Source organism: Vicia villosa, unplaced genomic scaffold (assembly GCF_029867415.1).
Source record: "Vicia villosa cultivar HV-30 ecotype Madison, WI unplaced genomic scaffold, Vvil1.0 ctg.000795F_1_1_3, whole genome shotgun sequence".
Taxonomy (NCBI): Eukaryota; Viridiplantae; Streptophyta; class Magnoliopsida; order Fabales; family Fabaceae; genus Vicia; species Vicia villosa.
The window spans coordinates 107,847-127,697 of NW_026705353.1; positions in this window are offsets into that span (position 1 = coordinate 107,847).

Below are 19,851 nucleotides of genomic sequence, written 5' to 3' on the forward strand. Positions count from 1 at the left end.
CAAGATAGACAATGTCTTGCTTATCCCTCGGTCGGGAGCCCCAAATATAGATGCTAGAACAGTAATCACCATTATATATGGAAGAAGCTAGTATGATCATCAAACTCAAGAGAGCTACATGTGGTAAGGAATACCCACAACACAAATCTTAACCAACTGAGATTCTAACCAGTAGGGAAGTAATTGGGCACGAGGCACTTGAGTTACATCGTTATGTTTCCCATATTCTTTTTGTCTCCGTTGACGAGCAAAGGCCACTGAGAAAAAAATTCCGGGAAGAGGTGACATATGATATGAAGCAACAGCTTGAGAATGAGAAATTCCTTTGCAGAACGCTCTTGATTACCATATGGCAAAAGATTTTGACGAAGTTGCACAAGAATTTGTAATGCTTTAGGGATTCGAGCAATGCAAATGGTGCAATGCTCAAGATAAGAATATGTCTTGCTTATCCCTCGGGTGGGAGCCCCAAGCAATTTCCACACATGTACAAGTGATGATTTCCATTTTGACTTGCATGTCCACACCATCTGGAGTGAGAATAAATGACTTTTGTAGCTCTTGATATCAGGCCCTAGGCAAAATCCAACAGTGCCTAAATCAATGGAGTCACGACCTTTTATGGCTTTCAACCTTGTCTTCAAGAGGTGGAGTCTTTTTCATTTCAATGATCGGAAACTTGAAGACTTCAATTTCCTCCTTAATAGTAATAGGAATCTCAACAGTATTTCGGCCCTTCTGATTCATAAGGCCTTCTCTTATAGTGGGATTAACATTTGCGTTTGGCCTCAGAAGAACATGTCTCAATTCTCTTTGTCTAAGAGAAAAAGTTGAATAACCTTCATACATTGATTCACATTACTCCCCATTTCTATTTTCATCTCAGTCTTAAACCTCACGGAGTTGTTCCATTGTTAACTTTCAAGCACGTGGTAAGAAGTCATTTGCATTGTTGCTGAAACCAGAACTTGAGTAGAAAGGGCCCCCATAAGCTTCTGAGAGAACCATGAAATGCATGATATTATGAATGCATGTTTCATTTATGGAGAATCCTAAAGTCTTTTCACACTTTCATTTTCTTTTCTCCCATTTTTTTTGGGGAATCAAGGCTTTGTTTTGTATAGAATCTCTTTTCTTTTTCCTTTTTCTTTTTCGTTTTTTGTTTTTCTATTCTTTTCCTTTTTTTGAAACAGACTTTAAGATCCCCCATAAATGAAATGGATGAAGCAACGATGTTATGCAATGCAAAAGCATGGGATCAAGGCCCATATAATCTTAATAAACACTGTACAATCCCCTGAATAACTGATATAGGTCAGATGTCATGAGATCAAAGGTCCGACATAGGTACCACACAGCCAAAGGAACTATAGTCACCAACAAAACTGAATAGTCACCAACGGTACCTGTCATGTATATCCCTCCCCACTCAAAGGTGAATCTAGGTCGGGGTAAGGTCATGGAACGCAGTATATGGTCCTCCCGAAGGTAAGCACCGTCACAGCGTGGATGCAGGTGACGATAATACCTCCGTTTGAAACCACTACTCTGCTCGTAGTCACATAATCCATCCCGAGACGTACACCTCGAGACAAACCATGCTCCCACTCTATCCTAGTGTTCCTATGGTTCACAGATATCATGGGTATTGGGCCTTATACCTCATAGAACATCCCACCCAACCTGCAAACAAAGAAAATATGTGGTCCCCACGGGGACCCATAATATAGTCCAGATGCATGCGGAAAGTAAACATGATATGCAAGCAAGAAATAAACATGATATGCGAGCATATATACAAATGATGCAAACATATAAATAAACAAAGAAACATCCAATAAAGCGAAACAAACAAAGGCTAGGATCGACTAGCTAAGTACGGACCCGCATAGGTCTAACGTCCCCAGCAGAGTCGCCAGCTGTCGCTACTACGAAAAATGGATCAGATTCGCCACTAATATATTTATCCCATAAGGGACGGGAATATCAGAAAACCTAACTCAGAATAAGGACAAGGTCTTTCGACCAGAGAATAGGGTATGGGAGTCGGTTACGCAAGGGGAAGGTGCTAGGACCCCTCGCGCCCATCGTACTCGATGGTATCCACCTATGTTTATTTCTATCTAAAGGGTGTATCTATGTCTAAACCTAAATGCGAATGTATGCAAAAGAAATACGGGGAAAAGAAGGATTATTTACAAGTGTGCTCCCTTAGGCCCCGCGACCCAATGCCTACGTATCCCTTACCAGGAATCAGAGCTACCGTAGTTCAGCTCAATAGTTTCCATTTGTTTTGTGTTTTTTAGTTGAACAGAGGTTAAGGTCACAATCTACAATGCTCGACCTTTGGAGACTTATACGCCTAATTCTGGACTTGACTTAACATGTTCTTAAGCAGTAGAATGAACTTGGGTTTGTGTTTTTTATGTAACTACATAATGAACAAAACCAATACAAGGTTTCGCACCACTTCATCACTTTGTTTTAATTCAAGCCTTTATTAAGTGTTTTGAATGTTTTTGGTTGGGTATTTTTTAAGGGATTTACTTTGCGGTTTGAATCACATAAAATTGTATAATGATCGAGAAACAGATTAGGGAATGAATCCCACTCATTTCTCTCCCATTATATAGTGATCAAGAAACAGATTAGGGAATGAATCCCACTCATTTCTCTCCCACTAAGTGATTGAGAAACAGATTAGGGAATAAATCTCACTCATTTCTCTCCCACTTTTAGTAAGGTGTGATTCGCATCTCTATTTATTAGTGTTTTAATGTTGAAAAGAAAAAAGAATGAATAAGGAGAACTAAGTCTAATATCCTAATCTAAGTTATTCTAATCTACAAGTCTAATTCCTAATTAAGGACTAACCTAACATCTAAAGGGAATTAACTAAGAAGAAAGTTGTTTAAGTTGACTAAAGTCAACTTTAACAACTAGGGGTATTTTAGACATTTCTCAAAATATGAAAATATTCACAAAATAAAAGAAATAAAATCTAACTAAAAATGAAATATTCACAAGCAATTGGTATTTTTTATCAAGCCTAATACTATTTCCAAGAATTTAAAACGAAAGAAAACTAAAACTATGTATTATGTGAACCAATCGAAATTCAATGAAATCCTCAATTAAAATTCCAAACAATTAAACAATCATTCCTAAAAATCTAGTTAGTCAAGAAAAACTATTTTTTTGTCATTTTTTGTTTGAGCAAAATTCAAATATCAAGCAAGAGAATAAAAGGAAAGGAACTATTTTTATTTTCTTTTTTTTAGTCAGCAGGGGGTGAATTAGTAAACAAAATATGAACTGGATTTGTGTTACACGGCGCATGGGCTCATTACTGTGGGGTGTGGAACAGAAAAAAAACCTGAGCCCAATAACCAAACAGGCGCGTTGCATTAGTGATGAGGGAGTGCAATTCCAGATAGTGGCTAGGCCCAATCTAAACGAGGCCCAAGTTCATGGAATCATCCCTATTTCATTTTTATTCAGCATATTACTTATTTTTTTACCATCATTTTGTTTATGTAACGTGACAAAAAAGAACAAGAATATTATCAATGGGTCAACACTAATTAAGTCACAAAATGACAAAATGATACCCTAGCCCAATCACGTATCGACACACACCAACTCAATCATTTGAAAAAGACAAAACAGCATACCAGTTAGAAAATAAAAGCCAATAAGGCTCAGCCACGTATACGCTTCATGAAAGATACACAGAGGCCGGAGCTAATCTCCGGTCATCTTCCTGGCTAATCACCGCCGTCGAACCACCATCATATGCCCAGAAAACGTAACCAAGACCACTATCCCACTCGGAATTTCCCACAGAGCACGGATCCGGTCTCCGTTTTTACCGAATCTTCTTCTATATTTTGAACAGAACCACACTTCTAAAACCCTAACCTCATAAACTTCACCAAAACTAATACTGAGCATACTAATACATTCGCATTCGTTCATAGAACATCAAATATACGATCCAAACGTTCAGATACTAACAGGCTCGAGCAAATCGAAAACAGCATTCGCAAAAACAACAAATATTCACACAAACTGAAACTAATTTCAAGAAGATAACAAAGCTTCATCTTATGGATTCACTATATGCATATGCTCCTAACACAGGTCACTTCAATGTTGAGAGGGACTTAGAAACTTACCTAAAGCGAGTCTTGGATCGATGGAACCGGAATAATCTACCGGTCTTTTTTAAGCCTTGGATGAAACGATGCTCAGCTCCAAGAAGACTTAAACTCTGGCTGAGAGATAAAATTCGTATCCTCGAAGCTTCACTTGCAAAGATGATGATGATCCGATCTAGAGCAGCATAATGATGGTGGAGAGGATAAAAAGTTGTTGATGATGATTGAGAATGAAGGTTGTAGGCTATGGATGAAGGCGACGATTGTTTAGCAAGGTGGTTATGGATCTGTTAGGGATGATTCAGAACCGTGATGCTGAAGGTTGGTGGTGATTAGAGAGTGATGAATAATGGAGTGTGGAGGTTGAAGCTTGATGAAGGTTGAAGGTTGGTTAAGAGTTTGTTACAATGTGTAACAAACTTCTTATAAGGGAAGAAAGTGGAGAGAGGAGAGTCGTGAGAGAGAGATGAGAGGAGAAGAAGAGAGTGAATCTCAGAAAAAACGAAGAGTGAAATGTGTGTTTGAAACTGGAAAAAGAAAAGTGAAAGAGTCTCATGAGAGTGAGGTGGTGTTAGTTTATATAGTGGTGCATGAGGTTGCTTGGGTTGTATCATGGAATATGCAGTAGCTGATAGTTTTTTTTTATGCTAAAGGAGCAAGTGTTGTCTCATTTTGTAAGTTTCACTCATGCTCCTTTGTGGTCCAGGCTTATGCATAGCCATGGGAAGGCAAAGTACTTGTTTCGTGTGCATGCTTTGGCTTCATGTTTCCCCTTGCAGCGAATGGTCAACTTACCCATTTCAAGTACTCGTGTTTCCCGTTATGATCCATCATCCATTCCAAACTTATGCTCAAATTAAAGAGGGCGTGGCATAGACCGAGATTCACGTTGCCATTGTTTTGAGAAGACGATTGGAACTCATGCAATATGCCTTGGAACTTAGGTGCGTACTGTTGCGTTACGCCTGCGTATGCGTGACCTGTGTTGTGCCAGCCAACGCGATGTTAAAGAGCACGACTTTGAGACTCCATAACTTGATGACCAAGCTACCAAATAACATATTCCTTTTCTCAATGGAAAGAGGACATGGAGATGAAGGGTTTTGTGTTGCATTAGAATTCAAGAGGTGCTTGAGACTCCTAAAAAATTGGTTTGAAAGTAGCCCACCACGTGTTCTATGGAATGCACACGCATGCCCTGGGATTCTAGCCCTTGTCCTTGGCAATGCGTGAACTTGCGAGGGAAGTACTTTGAGGCTTTGCATCCGGCTCCATACATAACCAAACTTCATAATCTTGGCCTTGTTAGATAGAAGGCATAGAGGAGAGGAGTTTTACGTTGGAGTTGAATCCCGGGGATGCATATAACTCTCTAAAATTGAACTTGGAAATTGCCCACCACCTGTTTGACGGAATACACACGCGCAACTTAGCCTCTGGCCAAGGTTCTTGGCAATACGTGTCTTAGCAAGGTCATGACTTTGAGGCATCATATCTTCCAAACCATACACCCGAAATCAGTGATCCTTTGCTCATTATGTAGAAGGCATAGAGGAGAATAGATTTATACCAAACTTGGACCAAAGTGGTGCTTGTAGTCTTCTGAATACTGTCTCAAAGATGGTGCGCCATGTGTTTGATACAATGCATGCGCTAACGAGAAGTCCTGCCCAACAATATGACTTGCACAAGTTATAATTTCCAAACTTCATAGATTTGTATCTTTCCATCTAGACTTGAAAATGAAAAACTCACAACTACAAAGTTGTCTTATGCCATGAGAGGAATAATTTTGGTGTTGAGCTTGTTTTGAAATGAGGCCTAGAAACACGTGTCAATTGGTCCTAAAGTGAGATGATCAACCATTTCCCAATCTTTCAAGAAGTTTTCTAAGTGTAGAAACTTCCACTTTTGGTCATTTCCCATTTCAACTAACTTTCCAAATTTGGCAATTTTTGAATATTTTTTGTTTTAATTATTTCTTTGACCGATTCTCCACCAAATGCTTAAAATAAGGCAATTGACTTTGACTTTCGCCAAAAGTCAATTTTTCCTGATTTTCTCTGTTCCGGATGAACTTCCCGATTAACCAGTTTCCGATCCAATTCTCAATCAGTTTTCAATCAACACAAATCCACTAAATATTTCTTCAAGGCAACTGTATTTTCATACTCAAAATTCATCTTCGGATTAAATGTTGACCAAAAAGTCAACTGCATTGACTTTGGTCAAAACCTCGATTTGGGAAGACTAGATGAATTTCAAGCATATATTCTCCAATCAATGCCTTGAGTTGAAGATTGTGAAACCCTAATTTCAGGAGGACTTCAATGGGAATGAAGTCATATAATCGGACCTCGGATCTTCTCTTTTTTGACCAAGAATTTCTTCAGCATAAGCTCATTTCTTATCAATTCTGAATAGTAACCATGATATATATGAATGTAATGAATGAACGGCCTATATGAGGTATGTACATGAATGTGATATGAGGGCCAATTGGGGAATAAATAAATGGGCAAATTTTGGGGTGCAACAGCTCACCTTCAAGGATGTCATTCCTAATGTTCAAAATAATCCACTGCCTAACCACGGGATTGTTAATGCAATCTAGACTCAATCCGGTTATGAATACCTACATGATGTTCGTGAATCAACACAATCTTCTGTGGTCTTAACTGTTTTCCTCCTCACAATTATAGTGCTTGTTCAGTTTGTTCAGACTCCATTCAAGGGTGTGAAACTGTGATCAATGATCTTCAGAAGCTGCTGGATAGAGGAATCATCAGTATATCAAGAAGGAAAAGAAGTGAAGAAACTCATTCTATTAACATGGTGCATGGATTCCCTGGGAGGTACAAAGTATGGGATATTCGTTTTATCGGAGAACCGTTGGTCCTAATGCACATAAGGCTATGCCGGTTGTACTTCTTTCAACATGATCATAATGTCTCTAGAGTTTATTCTGTAAATCCCCGAGGCTGTCGTCAAGTCAGAAGAAAAATTCAGAAGATGTTAGATGAGAGGACTCTCCACATTACTTATGAAAGAGATGATGAAATTAATATGGTGACTACTGAGTTTCCGGTCCCCTAAGTTGTGGAGATATCTTATGATAGATAAAACATGGCTGCTATTCCTCTGATCAGTGGTTTTCACACATATATTTACCGTTGTTTTTAAGTATTTTTAAGTTATGTTATTTAGTGTTTTATTTCATTATTCGTCATTTTATGCTTTGGTTGTATGTTTTAATATTTTCAGGCTCATATGGATAAATCGGGATAAATCAGTGCAAAACTCGGAGTTTCGAGGAAGTTCCGAAAGCATGTTTCAGGAGGCCTGACACGGGTGGCCGTGTTGCTCAACACGGGCCGTGTCAGGAAGAGAGATGGGAGTGAAGTTTGAGAGAATGGAAAAACAGTGAAGCAACACGGGTGCCCGTGTTGCACAACACGTCCCGTGTTGCACAGCCTGGGACCAAACAATAAAAACAAATATTACAGGGAGCCAACACGGGTGCCCGTGTTTCACAACACGGCCCGTGTTGGGTGATGACGCTGATTTCAATGACTTTTCTATTTTGTTCAGTGGATGGCCTGCAAGGGTGTTTTTTGGATTTCCAACAAACTTAAGTGAGTCTGCACTATTTAGGAGAGTTTTCAAGATGAATTAGAGATCTTTTTGCCACACGGAGAATTGGAGGATTGAGAAAAGAAGCCTATGTAATTGGAGAAGAACAGAGAACTCTCATGAGCGGAAGCCATTGAAGATCAAAGTTCATCATCTCTATTGTAATGTCTTTATTTGATATCTTTGTAATTTCTTTGGATGATATGAGTAGCTAAACCCCCCATTGCTAGGGGGGTGTCCCTGATTAACATTTGTGATGATTTTGAATTCCGAATTTCAATAACATATTTCTCTTTCATGTTCAATTTAATGGTATAAGGTTTTTAACGCTTTCCTCGTCGGACCAACTGGATTGGTTTATGATTGACAATTAGGATTGACCTCCATTGTTAGGGTTTTTATACCTTTATACTATAGTAGATATCACCTAGGACTAGGGATACCCTATAGTAACCGGATTGTTCTTGATTATAATAATACTTGATTTGATCACTAATTTCGAAGGACTTTGGGATTAGGATTTCAATGTTCAAAGGTTTGCCCACTAAGGACTTAGGAGCAAATACCCTTAAGAACCGGTAATTGATAAGTTGAATTTTGTTAGTGAAATAAGGGTTCAGAATTGTTACATGTTAATGCACACACCTACCCTGGCATGTTACTCATATTTAGCCAAATCAACCTTTTTAAGTTTATTTGTAATTTAATTTGTAATCATAAAAACCAAAACCCCCAAGGCTTTTTGTTTAATTAAATTCCTACTAACTCTATAATATCACGCAGTCCTTGAGATCGATATTCATGGAATTTTCCCTTTACCGATCAAGTTTTTGGCGCCGTTGCCGGGGACTTCCATAGTATAGAGTTTTTTTTAGTTCAATTAAAATTTTGTTGCTCGGCAACTAAAATTTCATTTTCAGCTTTATTTTTGTTATTTTGTTTAATTTCAACTAATTTGCTCTAATCTTTGTATGCGAGGAAAGTCCTCAGCTGATTTATCTTTTAACGCAAAACCTGAAAGATCTTTGCACGCTAGGCTTAGAAAAGCTAAACAAGCAAGACTGGCAGAGTCAACCATAGAACCCTTAATTCCAGAACCAGAAAAAGAGGAAGAAGCTTCAGACCATTCTGATCATTCAAATACAGGGTCAAAATCAGATACAGAGTCAGAGACAGAGACAGTTATGGGGGAACCTCAAGAAAGGCTCCTCGGAGACTATGGTGTTGCGAATACACCGGGTGGGAGACTAACAATTGTCAACCAACCGGTGAATGTTCCTAATTTTCAATTGCATCCAAGCACCGTCACTCAGCTCGAAAGAAAGCCTTTCGTCGGAAAGGTTAATAAAGATGCAAACAAGCACTTGCAGAGATTCTTGACCATGAGCACCACTCTGAAAATTGATGGTCATACTGAAGAAGCCAAGAAGCTAAGGATGTTTCCTTTCACCTTAGCCGAAGAGGCAGAAGAGTGGTTCTATTCCCTCCCAGCGGAAAGTATCACATCGTGGGAAGAGATGGAAAAGGCCTTCCTGAATGAGTATTTTCCAGCGTCAGTCTTTCTACGAAAAAGGTATGAAATTCTGAACTTTAAGCAGAAGGAGGGTGAACCTTTGGGAGATGCGTAAAAAAAATTTAAGAGGATCCTCGTAGCATGCCCAACTCATAACATGGATCATACAGAACAGATGCAAGTATATGTTAATGGGCTCAAAATAAAGACAAAGCAGTTGATCGATACTGCAACCGGTGGCTCAACTAATTTTTCAACAGCCACTGGTATTAAGAAGATCATTGAAGCGATAGCTGCAAATGAGCATCTAGAGTTGTATGACAGGTGTACAAACAAACCTGAGGGAATAATTAATCTGAAGTTAGAGACTTCTAAAATTCGGGTTGAAGATGTGATAGCTGCAGAAGTTGAAAATTAATTGAAGGATATGAATATAGGTACACAACCGGTGGCTCAAGTTCAACAAGCTCAACCTGTCAGCTGTGAAATTTGTAATGGCCCTCACCAAGCTGTATACTGTGTTGCTACTCCCGAGCAGATTGAAGAAATCAAATTTCTGAGGCAAAACAATCCGTATTCTAATACCTATAATCCAGGGTGGAAGAATCATCCAAATTTTGCTTGAAAAGATCAACAACAACAAGGCACCCAGAAGGCACAGTGGGAAGTGGCAATTGAAAGATTGGCTGGGCAGTGCTCTCAGTTTCAAGAAGAAACAAGACACTACCACAGAAACACCACCGCCTCAATTAAAAATCTAGAAGTTCAAGTGGGAAAAATAGCACAACATCTCACTCTACAGGTACAAGGTACCTTTCCGAGCTCAACTGTGAAAAATCCGAAAGACCAAGAGAAAATAAATGTTGTCACAACAAGAAGTCAGAAAGGTGCAAATTTTGAAAAAGAAGAGGAAATAGATGAGAACTTGGTCATTGAGGTAGATTTGGAAATAAGAGAGAATCCAAAAGAGCCCAAAGTTGTGGTACCATCGGTTAAGCCACTTGAAGAAAAAAAATAAGAAAGATACTAAATCGGTGATCAAGCTACCTTTCCCCTCCAGAGTGACAAAGAAAGATTCAAAAGAGAAAGACTTCGAGAAGTTTGCTGCCTTGTTTAAAAAGTTAGAAGTTAATCTCCCCTTTTTTGAAGCACTTGAGCACATGTCGTTGTATAAGAAATTTATGAAAGAGGTGATTGCTAAAAAGAGACCCGTGGGAGGAGAACCAGAAATTGCAACTGAAAAGTATGGTATAGTCTCGCCAGCAAGGAAGATCCCCATCAAGAAGAAAGATCCTGGAGCAGTGGCGATACCATGCACCATCAAGGACAGAATGTTTAAAAAGGTACTCATTGATTCTGGTGCTAGTGTGAGTTTAATGCCACTATCTATCTTCAAAAAGCTTGAATTGGGAAAGATAAGCGAAAGTGAGACAAAATTAAAGTTCGCTGATCACACCATCAAGAAATCATATGGGGTAGCTGAAGATGTACTGGTGGAGGTTGATAAGTTTGTATTCCCTGTTGACTTCCACATCATGGACATTGTTGAAGATGAAGAAACTCCTATCCTTCTTGGGAGACCCTTTTTGTTAACAAGTCATTGCAACTTTGACATTGAGAAAGGAACACTAACAGTGAAATCATTTGATGAAGAAGTGACCTTGAAGATGTTAGAAGTCAAGAAACAAAGTGCAGGTGTACATGATCAAGCTTCTGTTGGTATGATCAAAAGTGAGGGAGAAGACAAAAGTCCTAAACATCTCCAAGAAAAAGTTTGAAGCATAGCCTCTCGGGTGGAACCAACTTATGTAGCTGTCAAAAGTCCTAAGAAGGCGAAGGAAGTCAGTAAGGAGAATGTGGGAAGTAAATTGAAGAGAAAAGTTATCCATGATTTTCATCTTTGTGAGTTCGTGGTTGCGGACGTGACAAGCAACAAGGTGTGGAAAAGGAAATACCCTCCATAATAAAGGGTAATGAACCGTCGAGCCATGCGACGTTAAACGAAGCGCTTCGTGGGAGGCAACCCACGGTTTTAATAATTAATTTCTCTGTTTGTTTATTTTATTTTCAGGAAATAAAAGAGGACATCTCTAGTGAAAGCTCGGAAGTGATCATTGGAGTGCAATACCCTCTGTGAGTGACCTCTCTCGAGCTCGTTCTGAAACATTGAGGCCAATGTTTAGTTCAAGTTTGGGGGAGGCTCTTCTCTTTGCATTTTATATTTTTATGTTATTGGTATGATGTGAAACCATAAAGTGAATTCTGCCCAAATTTTGACTGAAATTTTCATTTTTTTTGAAGAGTTTTGATCTTAAAGAGCGATCGGGAATAGTATATAGAGATGAAGCGAGTATTTTCTGAGGACAGAAAGTTCGAAATAATGTGACAAGAAGAGGTTTGTTTAAACACCCTTGGTTCCCTAAAAGAAATACGAGTCCAACGTGTAGATTTGCACCATAGTACTTGTCTCCTGAGAAGTACTTCTCGAGTAGTTTATTGATACAGTCTGTCATAATTCAGATTCACTTGCATGATGACTGGTTGAGAAAAAAAAAGAGATATGAAGTTGGCACCAAATGATGAAAAGGCGGTAAAAGGCAATCGGCTCGCTAAGTTGGGTAACCCTCACCAAGTTATTCATCCAAAAGGAGATTGATCCCCAAACGTCGTCTAAAAGGACAATATATAACTGCAAAGTTTGAAAATTTCATCGGTAATTAAAAGTAGCAAATGCTGCTAGTTTGGTGCCAGGAAAAGAAAATAAGAAGCCTTGATTTGTCTCATGTAGGTGATGATTATTATAAGAAATGCAGTGCCTTAATATGATTTTCCGAATGAAAGAGGAGGAAAATCGGAAAGAGACTTAAGTGCAAAGCATAGTTGGAGAGGTATCCGAAACGGGAGCTTGAGGTTTAATGTGGTAACAGAAACTCGTCGCGTCATGTGAATGCCGAACCAACTGTTTCTTGATCAATACAGACGGGTATCTCACGTATGAACACTGTGTGCTTTGAAGGTCATTAACGTTTGTAATTGTCGCTTGAGGGCAAGCAATGATTTAAGTTTGGGAGAGTTTGATCAGTGGTTTTCACACATATATTTACCGTTGCTTTTAAGTATTTTTAAGCTATGTTATTTAGTGTTTTATTTCATTATTCGTCATTTTATGCTTTGGTTGTATGTTTTAATGTTTTCAGGCTCATATGGATAAATCGGGATAAATCAGTGCAAAACTCGGAGTTTCGAGGAAGTTCAGAAAGCATGTTTCAGGAGGTCTGACACGGGTGGTCGTGTTGCTCAACACGGGCCGTGTCAGGAAGAGAGATGGGAGTGAAGTTTGAGAGAATGGAAAAATAGTGAAGCAACACCGGTGCCCGTGTTGCACAACACGGCCCGTGTTGCATAGCCTGGGACCAAACAATAAAAAAAATATTACAGGGAGCCAACACGGGTGCCCGTGTTGCACAACACGGCCCGTGTTGGGTGATGACGCTGATTTCAGTAACTTTTCTATTTTGTTCAGTGGATGGCCTGCAAGGGTATTTTTGGGATTTCCAACCATCTTAAGTTAGTCTGCACTATTTAGGAGAGTTTTCAAGATGAATTAGGGATCTTTTTGCCACACGAAGAATTGGAGGATTGAGAAAAGAAGCCTATGCAATTGGAGAAGAACAGAGAACTCTCATGAGCGGAAGCCATTGAAGATCAAAGTTCATCATCTCTATTGTAATGTCTTTATTTGATATCTTTGTAACTTCTTTGGATGATATGAGTAGCTAAACCCCCCAATGCTAGGGGATGTCCCTGATTAACATTTGTGATGATTTTGAATTCCGAATTTCAATAACATATTTCTCTTTCATGTTCAATTTAATGGTATAAGGTTTTTAACGCTTTCCTCGTCGGACCAACTGGATTGATTTATGACTGACAATTAGAATTGACCTCCATTGTTAGGGTTTTTTTACCTTTATACTATAGTAGATATCACCTAGGACTAGGGATACCCTATAGTAACCGGACTGTTCTTGATTATAATAATACTTGATTTTATCACTAATTTCAAAGGACTTTTGGATTAGGATTTCAATTTTCAAAGGTTTGCCGACTAAGGACTTAGGAGCAAATACCCTTAAGAACCAGTAATTGATAAGTTGAATTTTCTTAGAGAAATAAGGGTTCAGAATTGTTACATGTTAATGCACAAACCTACCCTGGCATGTTACTCATATTTAGCCAAATCAACCTTTTTAAGTTTATTTGTAATTTAATTCGTAATCATAAAAACCAAAACCCCCAAGGCTTTTTGTTTAATTGAATTCCTACTAACTCTATAATATCACGCAGTCCTTGAGATTGATATTCGGGGAATTTTCCCTTTATTACTACAGAGGCAAAATAGTACACTTGCTATTTTACCAATCATCCTCTCACAATTCAAATGCCAAAGCCATTTCCTTACAACTCAAGTACTACTGTTCCCTGGAGATATGGTGCTACCATCATAACAGGGGGAGAAGAAGTTAATTCTGGACCTGAGTCGACTGTTGTGAACATTGCTGATGTAAGCCGTATGACTTGAAGCAGTCGTTTTTTGCACCAATTCCTCCTAAGCCAAGAAGTAATCTTGCTGTACAAGTTCCTCCTCAAAAGGATGTGCCTAGGGAAGAGCCTGTTATCCCTAAAACCGTCTTTGAAACTAAAGATGATGATACGTAAGAATTTATGAACCTAATCAAGAAGAGTGACTACAAGGTGGTTGACCAACTCCTTCAGACACAATCAATGATATCCCTGTTGGCCTTATTGGTACCCTCAAAAGCTCACCGGAATGCACTAATGAAAAATATGAAGCAAGCCTACATTGAAAAAGATGCAACCCTTAAGCAATTTGATAATGTTGTTTCCAACATCACCGTCAACAATGTATTGAGCTTTAGTAAAGAAGAACTTCCACTGGAAGGACTGGAGCACAATCATGCCCTATACATCTCCATAAAATGTGGAGAAGATACCCTGACATAGGTGCTAGTTGATACTGGTTCATCCTTGAATGTCATGCCCATAAGCACCTTAGAAAGACTGTCCTATCAAGGGGCAACCATAAGGCTGAATGGGATTGTTGTGAAAGGTTTTGATGGTTCAAAGCGCACTGTGATTGGAGAGATTGATCTTACTATCCGCATCGGACCTCGTGATTTTGAAATTACTTTTCAGATAATGGACATCTACCCCGCTTAAAGCTGTTTGTTGGGAAGACCCTGGATCCATAGTGCTGGAGCTGTTACCTCCACTCTCCACCAGATGCTAAAGTTTGATGTGAGAGACAAATTAAAAACTGTTTATGGAAACAAACTATGTTCGTGAATCAGTTTTCTTCTATCCCCAATATTGAAGAATTTGAAGCTCAATTCCAGGCTTTGGAAATCGTTAATCCTGAATATGGAAAGAAAGCTGGTGCATCTATTTCATCCTGGAAAGATGCCCAACAAGTGGTTTCCCAAGGATCTTATGAAGGCTGGGGGCAAGTTATTGAACTTCCCACCAACAAGAACAAAAGTGGTCTAGGATTCACATCCCAGAAGTTAAAAGGAAAAGAATCTAAGTATGGAAGCTGCAACAAGACTCTGCATGAGACATTTTCAGAGTGTTGGCTACATCAACCCAGATAAACAAGACATAGCTGCTATCATTGAAGATGTTCCAGAATGTTCAAGCTTCATGACACGTGGAGAGGACAATTCCAACTGGACTTCCGTTAGCATCTCTTCTGTTGTTCACGAGTCTAAGTAATTTTCTGTCTTTTAAAAAAACCTTTCGCTCTGCCCAAGGCGAAAAAGTAATGTGTCGGACTGTTAAAAATAATTCCTTTTGTTCTTCCCAAGACAAAAGTGAGCTTATGTAGGGCTTTGTTTCAAATCATTAATAAAAAGCAATTTTTGCTTCCCTTTTGTTTATCGTTTATCTTTTCTGAAAATGGTAACATCTAAAAAACCCATAAAATTAATCAAAATTGTTTTTCAAATTTGCACATACACCTTTTCTTTTATTTGTTCCTAAAAAGCAAAACATAAATCATGTGCAGATTATCTCTTGATAAATCCGCTGAAAACAATGATCATAGGCCCTCTCCAAACTTTGAATACCCTGTGTACGAAGCTGAAGAAGAGAGTAGTGAAGAGATCCCTGAAGAGATCACCCGTCTACTTGAGCACGAGGAGAAGATCATTGAGCCACACAAAGAGCCTTTGGAAGTAATCAATTTAGGTACTGAAGAAGAGAAAAGAGAAGTGCAAATTGGGGCATTGTTAGAAACAAGCGTCAAAGAGGAAATGGTTGATTTGTTGAGAGAATATGTGGATGTCTTTGCTTGGAGCTATCAAGATATGCCTGGGTTGGATACCACTATTGTAGAGCACAGATTACCGTTAAAGCCAGAATGTCCGCCTGTTAAGCAAAAGTTGAGAAGAACTCACCCAGATATGGCAGACAAGATCAAAGAAAAGGTACAAAAGCAAATCAACGCTGGTTTCCTCGTCACATCAGAATATCCTTAATGGTTGGCCAACATACTTCCCGTTCCCAAGAAGGATGGAAAAGTCAGAATGTGTGTTGATTAGAGAGATTTAAACAGAGCAAGTCCAAAAGATGATTTCCCGCTACCCCATATTGACATGCTGGTAGATAGCACTACTAAGTTTAAAGTCTTCTCATTTATGGATAGATTTTCAGGTTACAATCAAATCATGATGGCACCTGAAGATATGGAGAAAACAGCTTTTATCACACCCTGGGGCACGTTTTGTTACCGCTTAATGCCATTTGGTCTAAAGAATGCTGGAGAAACTTATCAAAGAGCCATGACGACTCTCTTCCATGACATGATTCACAAAGAAATTGAAGTTTATGTGGATGACATGATTGCCAAGTCTGCATCAGAAGAAGAACATGTGGGGCACCTACTGAAGTTGTTCCAACATTTGAGAAAATACAAGCTGCGTCTGAATCCAAGTAAGTGCACATTTGGTGTCCGCTCTAGAAAGATGCTAGGTTTTATCGTCAGCCAAAAAGGTATTGAGGTTGACCCCGACAAAGTCAAAGCCATTCAAGAAATGCCTCCTCCAAAAATAGAAAAACAAGTCAGAGGATTTCTTGGACGATTGAATTACATCTCCAGATTTATATCTCACATGAGCGCAACTTGTGGACCGATCTTTAAGCTTCTCTGCAAGGACCAATAATGTAAATGGACAGAAGAATTTCAAAAAGCTTTTGAGGATATCAAAGAATACCTGCTGGAACCTCCAATCTTAAGCCCTCCAGTGGAAGGAAGACCTTTGATCATGTATTTGACCGTACTTGAGGATTCTATGGGATGTGTCCTGGGTCAGCAAGACGACTTTGGTCGAAAAGAGTATGCCAGTTATTACTTGAGCAAAAAGTATACCGACTATGAAACAAGATATTCAATGCTCGAGAAAACTTGTTGCCTTCTTGTATGGGCTGCTTGCCGGCTAAGCCAGTACATGTTGACTCATACTACATATCTCATATCCAAAATGGATCCAATCAAATGTGTTTTTGAAAAGCCTGCGTTGACTGGAGGAATTGGCCGCTAGCAGATGTTATTATTGGTGTACGACATCCAATATCGTGCCCAAAAAGCCATCAAAGGAAGTGTTTTAGCTGATCACTTGGCCTCCCAACCTATTGATGATGATCAATATTTACAAGATGATTTCCCGGACGAAGAGATCATATATTTAAAATTAAAAGATTATGAGGAACCTTTACATGGAGAAGGACCTGATCCCGAATCCCGATGGGGTTTGATCTTTGATGGAGCTGTTAATGCTTATGGTAGAGGAATTGGGGCAATCATTGTTATTCCACAAGGTTCTCATGTACTGTTCACTACAAAACTGATGTTCGATTGCACCAACAATATGCCAGAGTGCGAAGCATGTATCATGGGACTAGAAGAAGCCATTGATCTTAGAATCAAGGTTCTGGATGTATATGGAGATTCCACTATAATCTTTAATCAGATCAAATGAGAATGGGAAACCCGTCATCCTGGTTTAATTCCTTACATAGATTATGCCCGAAGACTGCTAACCTTCTTCAACAAAGTTGAATTCCAACACATACTTTGTGAGGAAAATTAAATGGCAGGTGCATTGGCTACTCTAGCTTCCATGTATCAAGTGAAGTTTCCAAATGAATCTCCTCAAATTACAATCGTGCGCCTGGACAGGCCGACTCATGTATTCACTGCTGAAGTTGTCACAGATGACAAGTCGTGGTTTTATGACATCAAAATCTTCTTACAGAAACAAGAGTACCCACCCGGGGCATCTAGCAAAGACAAAAGAACTTTGAGAAGATTGTCTGGTAATTTCTTCCTAACTGGAGATGTGATCTACAAAAGGAATTTTGATATGGTTTTTCTCAGATGTGGGGATAGACATGAAGCAAATCAATTAATGCGAGAAGTTTATGAAGGATCTTTTGGTACTCATGCCAACGGACATGCAATGACAAGAAAGATACTGAGAGTAGGTTATGATTGGATGACAATGGAATCTGACTGTTACAGATATGTGAAGAAGTACCACAAATACCAGATCTATGCTTATAAGATCCACGTGCCTCCGACGCTTCTCAACGTTATCTCCTCTCCATGGCCTTTCTCTATGTGGGGAATTGATATGATTGGAATGATTGAACTTAAGGCTTCAAATGGACATCGTTTCATCCTGGTCGCCAATGATTACTTCACCAAATGGGTTGAAGCTGCCTCTTACGCCAATGTTACTCGACAAGTGGTAGTAATATTTATCAAGAACAATCTCATCTGTCCCTACGGCATACCTAACATAATCATTACTGATAATGGTTTCAATCTAAACAACAAAATGATGAAAGAGTTTTGTGGTGAGTTCAAAATTGAGCATCACAATTCCTCTCCCTACCGTCCTAAGATGAATGGAGCGGTGGAATCAGCTAACAAGAATATCAAAAAGATTGTCCAAAGAATGGTTGTGACTTACAAAGATTGGCATGAAATGCTCCCTCTTGCTCTGCATGGGTACCGTACTACAGTTCGCACTTTGACCGGGGAAACAACTTTCTCCTTGGTATATGGCATGGAAGTCGTACTCCCGATAGAGGTTAAGATTCCCTCCTTAAGGATCCTAATGGAAGCTAAGTTATCAGAAGCTGAATGGTGCCAAGCTAGATACGATCGGCTAAATCTTATTGAAAGGAAAAGAATGACCGCATTATGCCATGGTCAACTTTACTAAGAAAGAATGAAGAGAGCTTTTGACAAGAAAGTCAGACCTCGAAGATTCAAGGAAGGCGATCTCGTGCTCAAGAAAATATTACCTCTTCAACCACATCCCAGGGGAAAATGGACTCCCAATTATGATGGCCCATACATTGTCAAAAGAACCTTCTCAGGTGGTGCTTTGAATCTTAAAACTATGGATGGTGAAGAATTCCCACGTCCCGGGAATACCGATATGGTCAAGAAATACTTCGCCTAAAGAAAGAAAAAGAAAGAAGCTCGCATAGTTGAAAACTGAAAGGGCGACTTAGGCAAAAATGAGCGTCTCGGTGGACTGAAAACCCGAAAGGGCGGTCCAAGAAAAATTTAGAGACAATAAAAAAGGAAAACATCCCGATGAATTGAAAACCTGCAAAGGTAATTCATGCAAAAATTAGGGAATATGGCAAGTAACCACATCCGGTATCACCTTACCATCCTGATGATTTTATGAAGACTCTCAACCGACGTCAGTGTACGCGTCATATTCAAAGTTGATAGGGAGACTAGTGATCATTGTATTTCAATGTACCCTTTTTCTGAAAAAGTTACCATTTTCAAACTTTGTAATCCATGGAGTCTTGCCGTTCGCAGACTACTATTCCATTAATGAAAATTTGAGCCTTATCTCATTTCTTGGAATTCTTATTTTTTATTCTATCTTGCAAGATTTTGTTTTTTAATTAACGGATTTGAAACAAAGTCAAAAGTTGTTTTTCAAAATAAAAAGGGATAGAACATTTTCTTAAAAATCTTGAATACAGAGGTAAAAGTTGACCTAAAATCCCCTAGAGAGTTGGTTCTCGAAACAAGAAGCGAAAGCGCCGGCAAATTTTATCCCACAGAGCAGCAAGGTCTTGACACAAGTTATCTCGAAATATGTTTCCCTTTTCAACGGGTTTTCTTCTCAGAATGAATCCTTTGATATTGAAGATTTATTTGAAGAGTATTCTCTTCCCCAGCAGGAACTGCACCCCAACAGAAGATGTTATCGACAATCAAGCGAGTATATACCCCGATGTTGTCATTCCCTAATGTGGTTATCTTATTATATGTTTGTTTTGTCAGTATGAACATAACACTTACTTATGCACTCATGCATTCATGCATCATATATTCATTCACATTATTTGCATCTTGTTGATATGATAAGCTTATTATTCCCCAAGCAATGTCTTTACTTCTTCCGTTTAAGCGTCAGCTTTAGGCATAAA